At 39.1% G+C, this 6,000-nt stretch overlaps 1 pseudogene; it reads right to left on the bottom strand.

Annotated features, from left to right (window-relative positions):
- Nucleotides 1-3,514: 3,514 nt before the first annotated feature.
- On the bottom strand, nt 3,515-4,850 carry LOC130863880 (phosphoglycerate kinase 1-like; annotated as a pseudogene).
- Nucleotides 4,851-6,000: the final 1,150 nt, after the last annotated feature.

The following is a 6,000-nucleotide window of genomic DNA, read 5'->3' as shown; positions in this document are numbered from 1 at the left end:
CAATTGCTTATAATCTATTTTAAGGGCTGGAATAATATTTCCCCAACTCTCTTCTCTTAGATTTAATATTTATAATCTATTTTAAAGTAATGGAATAGGATCCCCCAAACTTTGTTCTCTTGGAGTCAATCTACACAAAGTATTTTCTTGTTTCATAAACCCTTTAAAACTATTTTTTCCACTTTTTAAAAACATCTTTGGCATTCTTATAGGAATTGCACTGAATCGGTATATCAATTTGGACAGTGTATATTTCTTTTCCTCATGTTGTGATAAAATACACTAACAAAAGTAACCTAAAGGAGGAAAGTTCTATTTTGGTTCACAGTTCAAGAGTATAGTCCATCTTTGCACAAAAAGTTCTGGCAGCAAGAGCCTGAGAAAGTTGGACACATTACGTCAAGTCAGAAAGAAGAAAGTAATAAATTCTCATGCCCAACTAACTACCTATATTCTTCTTATACAATTCAGTACATAAGACTAGGGAATGATGCTACTAACTTTTAGAGTGGTTCTTCCTACTACAGTTAATCTAATCAAAATAATCCCTAAGATTCATGCTCAGAAATGTGTCTCCTAGGTGATTATAGATGCTGTCAAGTTAACAATCAACATTAAGCACCCCAGGTGTGTAGAAATTTAACAATGTTAATTCTTCCCAACCCATAAGCACTGATACTTTCCACACATATTTGTATATTCTTTAATATATTTTAATACAATGTTTTATAGTTTTCAGCATATGGATCCTTTACATCTGCTAAATTTATTTCTAAGTAATTTTTTAACCACATATACTATTATTTTATTAATTTTTTTCAGATAATATTATAGTATATAAAAATTTAAGGACTTTTTTACTGACTTTGTAACTTTAATGAATTTATTAATTCTAAAGGTTTTTCAGGTCATAATACGTGAGCTGGATGGTTTTATGTCAGCTTGACACAAGGTATAGTCATCTCAGAGAAAAAAACATCAATTAAGAAAAAACTATGTTCATAGGAACATTATTCATAATCGCCAGAACCTGGAAACATCTTCAACCAAGGAATGGGTAAAGAAATGTGGTACATTTAGACAATGGAGTATTACTCAGCTGTAAAAAAAACAATGACATGAAAGTTATAGACAAATGGATGGAACTAGAAAAAATCATCCTCAATGAGGTAACCCAGATTCAGAAAGACAAATATGGTATCTACTGACTCATAAGTGTATATCAAGTATAAAGTAAAGTATATCTAGGCTACAATTCACAGCTCTGGAGAGGCTATGTAACAAGGACCCAAAGAGGGATGTGTGTATTTCTCTGTAAAGAGGAAATAGATGAGATCACCTGGGCAGACTAGGAACACTGGAAGATATGAGAACATGAGGAAACAGGTTAGGTGAGTTGGGGGAGGAATAGATATGGGAACATGGGGGATCAGATTGGGCAAGTTGGAGGAGAGACAAAGGAGGAGAGTAATAAAAGAGATGTTTTGATAGGGGAAGGAATTTGGGGATTATGGAGAAACCTGGTGCCAGGGAACCTCCAAGGAATCTACAAGCATGATCCCAGCTAAGACTCCTAGCAGTAGTGGAAAGGGTGCTTGAACTGGCCTTCTCCTGTATTCAGATTGGTAACCACCCTACTTGTCATCAGAGAGCCTTTATCCAGCAACTGATGGAAGGAGATGCAGAGATTGACAGCCAAGCACTGGGCTGACTTCTGGGAGTCCTGTTGAAGAAAGAGAGAGGAGGGACTGTATAAGCTAAGATTGCCAAGGTCATGATGTCAGAACCTACAGAGACAGTTGACCTAAGTTTGCTGGAGCTCATGGACTCTGGACTGACAGTTAAAGAGCCTGCATGGGCTCAACCTAGGTTCTCTGCATGGGTGTGACAGTTGTGTAGCTTGGTCTGTTTGTGGTACTTCTAGCAGTGGGATCAGGACCTTCCCGGGCACTTGTACTGGTGTTTGGGAACCTATTCCTCATGCTGGGTTGCCTTGCTCAGCCTTGATGCAGGGGATAGAAGCTTGATCCTGCCTCATTTACATGTGACATTCTTTGTTGATGACCATTTAAGACACTCTTCTTTCTGAATAAAGATGGAGACAGAGGAGGCGTGGATGGTGGAGTAAATGCAAGGAGGGGAGAGAATGGGAAGAAAGGAGTGAGGAAAACTGTGACTTGCATATAAAATAAATGAAAAAATGTAATTAAAAGTGCCTCTATAAGATCAGGTTGTAGGCATACCTGTAAGGCATTTCTTAGTGATGGATAGGGAAGGTTCCATCCCATTGCAGATGGAGCTATTCCTGGCCTGATGGTCTTGTGTTCTATAGAAAAGCAGACATTGCAAGCAATGAGGAGTAAGCCAGTAAGCAGCACTCTTTCATAGCCTTTGAGTCAGCTCCTGCCTCCAGGTTCCTATCCTGCATGAGTTCCTGTGCTGACTTCCTTTGATGATCAAGAGTGCTGTAGAAGCCAAATACACCCTTGTATTATCAAGTTGCTTTGGTTATAGTGTTTTGTCATAGCAATAGAAACCCTAACACCAAGTATATTTAAAAATTGCTAAAAGAATAGACTTTTAATATAACCATTGTAAAATGTAAGGTGATAAATATGTTAATTAGCTTTACTGAAACATTTTGCTATATAATATACATAGATAAAATGTCACAAAAAATGTTACATTATATCCCATAAACAGTCACAATTATTATTTATAAACTAAAAATAAATGCAAAATATTACATTACATTGTTACTACCACATCACAGTGGCCAACCAAGGCACAGGTTATTGTTTTAGGTTGCTTATTACATGGTAGCACCTGAAAAAAGTTACAGGATCCTTAGGTTGGATATACATTTAGCCAATAAGTTTTCCATTATGCATCACATTAATCACAAGCAGAATCCATGAAGAGCTAGGGGGTGTGTGCACCTCTGAAGTACAGTAGTTAGACAACTCCTCCTGTGTCACAGCATGCTGTTTAGAAGCTCAGCTAGAACAATGCAAAGCTTTCCAGGGACATTGTCCATGTACTGAGTGGAAACTAATAAACAGCCAAAGCTTAAGGAATAAGGGTGGTCTCCATTGGGCTTAGAGTCCTGACTTAGATTAATATCCAAAAAAATAGATCATCAACTTCTCCAAATCTATAGCTGGAATTTCATCTTATTTCCATGCTGAGTCATCAACAGTGGCAACGCTAACCAGAGGCTACTCAAAGAGGACTAAGCTTTTATAATTCACTTTCTTTTACAGACAGAATATAAAGAGATGCACTCTAGAATACACAATGGTTTTAATCACTAAGGAATTTAAATGGGATCTTGAAGAATGTAAACAATTCCGGATGAAGCAAGGACAAATTGAGATGCTGTGCAACTGTTTAAGGGTTCGTGGTGCTGCATCTCGGCCACTAGCTGAATCTTGCACTAACACCAAATAGAGATGTGGAAAACACACTAAGTTGACTTAGGGGCTATGCACAGGAACCAAAAGGCAGGAAAGTACTAAACATTGCTGAGAGCATCCACCCCAGGAAGCTCTAGACTGGTCCCACCCCCAGTGCTCACATGGCTGACTTTATCCTCTGTACTCCATTTGGCACAGCAAGTGGCAGTGTCTCCACTAGTTATGATAGTGATGCAGCCCCTAGAAGTACTTTTACCACCTTATTCATGAGGCACTTGGTTCTCCTGACAAAAGCTTCCCGTTCAAAAACCCCAACAGGTCCATTACAAACAATCTGCTCGGCTCGAGTCACAGCCTCAGCATATTTCTTGCTGCTCTCAGGATCACAGTCCAATCCCAGCCAGACAGCAGGTATATTAGAGGCCACAGTACCTTGGCCAGTCTTGGCATTCTCATCAAATTTGTCAGCAGTGACAAAGTCAACAGGTAAGGTAATCTTCACACCATTTTTCTCAGCTTTAGTCATGAGATCTTTGACAATCTTGGTTCCTTCTTCATCATACAGAGAAGTTCCGATCTCCATGTTGTTGAACAGCTTAAGGAAGGTAAAAGCCATTCCACCACCAATGATCATCTCATTGACCTTGTCCAACATATTATTGATCAGGTGGATCTTGTCTGCAACTTTAGCTCCTCCCAGTATAGCCAGGAAGGGTTGTTCTGGACTCTCCAAAGCTTTGGCAACGTAGTTCAGCTTCTTCTTCATCAAAAATCCACCAGCCAATTGTGGCAGATTCACACCCACCATGGAGATGTGGACGCAGTATGTAGTACCAAAAGCATCATTGATACAGACATCCCAAGTTTGGACAGTGTGGCTCGGAAAGCATCAATTTTGGCTGCCTCAGCTTTAATCTTGTTCCAAGAAGTATCCTTTTCCTTCCCTTCTTCCTCCACATGAAAGCAGAGGTTCTCCAGCAGGATGACAGTGCCAGCTGCTGGGTTGGCACAGGCATTCTCGACGTCTGGGCCCACATAATTCTTTAAGAAGAGAACATCCTCAAATTCACAGAGATCCACCTGCCTCTGTGTCCTCCAAAGCCACAGAGAAATCCTGTCTTGAAAAACAAAAACAAACAACAACATCAAAAAGAGAACATCGTTGCCCAGCAGAGACTTGAGTTCTGTGGCAACTGGCTCTAGGGAGTACTTGTCAGGCATGGGAACACCATCAGGTCAGCCCAAGTGGCTCATAAGGACAACTGACTTGGCTCCATTGTCCAAGCAGAATTTGATGCTTGGGACAGCAGCCTTGATCCTTTGGTTATTTGTCATCTCCTTGTTCTTCATAGGAACATTGAAGTACACCCTCATCACGACCCACTTCCCCTTCAGGTCCAGCTAGTCCAAAGTAAGTTTGTTAGAAAGCCACATTTTGGCAACATTGTAGGATCAAGAGGGCCGGTCCTGTGGAAGAGTGCACAGAACATTTTAAGGTTTACTAAGTAATTATATCAATTCTACGCTCTTAATAAAGAAGTGATTATTATCATTAATTCCTATGGTTGCTCAGAGCCTGAAGTAGTGCTGATTCCAGCACTCCCATTTGAGTCTTCCTATAAACAGTAAGTCAGACATATAGGAGGGAGAGCGGCAGACCTTCAGAAACTGTTCTAAAGCTTCCTTCCCTTTCACAGATGATAGAAGAATGTGTGAAACAATCTAAATTTACTTTTTTAATTTTGTGAGTACATAGATTCTTGATTAAAAATCCATCTTATAAAAACTGCACCAAAAAGTTTCCCATGCTAACTGTATTTCACCAAAATTGCTCTTTTACATCATGGTTCTTGTTAGTATTGACACAGACATATGTGTCATTAAAGAATCTGAAAATTGACAAGACATTTTGGTCTCTGCAAAAGTACATATTGTTGAGCATTAGTCCACCCTACTGAATCCTGATACCATCAAGTAACATCTTGTATGGATGTGTTTTAGGAGAACATTGTCTGTTCTTTTTCTGAGTATTATTTTTGGTCAAAATTCTTTGAAAATTTTATAAATATAGTCTTTTGGTCATAGTCATCTTCTACTTTCATCTCTAACTCTTTATAGCTCCACCACAATAGGTCCCTAGCTAGGGTGGGGCTTCAGGAACCCTTTCCCTATTCTTTGATTGGGTTGATCTTGTGCAGGTCTTGTGCAAGTACACATAGCTGCTATAAATTGGCTTTTTTTTTCTGGAAATGATCTAAAGATTTAAGAAAAGCTGCCGTAGTCTATTTAGCCAATAAAGAAGCATTTATAGAATGTTTACTCCATTGTGTACATTAAGAGAGGCATGGAGCTAGATTATTATTCTAGGTACATCTGCACTCTCGAGTAATTTGAATACTATCTTTGGGGGTTTCTTGGAGGAGGGGCTGTTACCCAAATCTTTTCAAATGAACTTAAGCAAATCAAGAAAGTTCCTATGTACTTACATAATAAAAAGTCAATACAGATTATTTTATGCCTCCTCCCAATATCTGTGAGAGGGAAGAACAGTAGAAAAACAGTTTGCAGTAGACCAAGAAACCTT

This window comes from Chionomys nivalis, chromosome 21 (assembly GCF_950005125.1).
Source record: "Chionomys nivalis chromosome 21, mChiNiv1.1, whole genome shotgun sequence".
In the NCBI taxonomy this organism is placed as follows: domain Eukaryota; kingdom Metazoa; phylum Chordata; class Mammalia; order Rodentia; family Cricetidae; genus Chionomys; species Chionomys nivalis.
The sequence above is the reverse complement of the archived record's forward strand: the minus strand, read 5'-3'. Positions and strand labels throughout refer to the sequence as shown.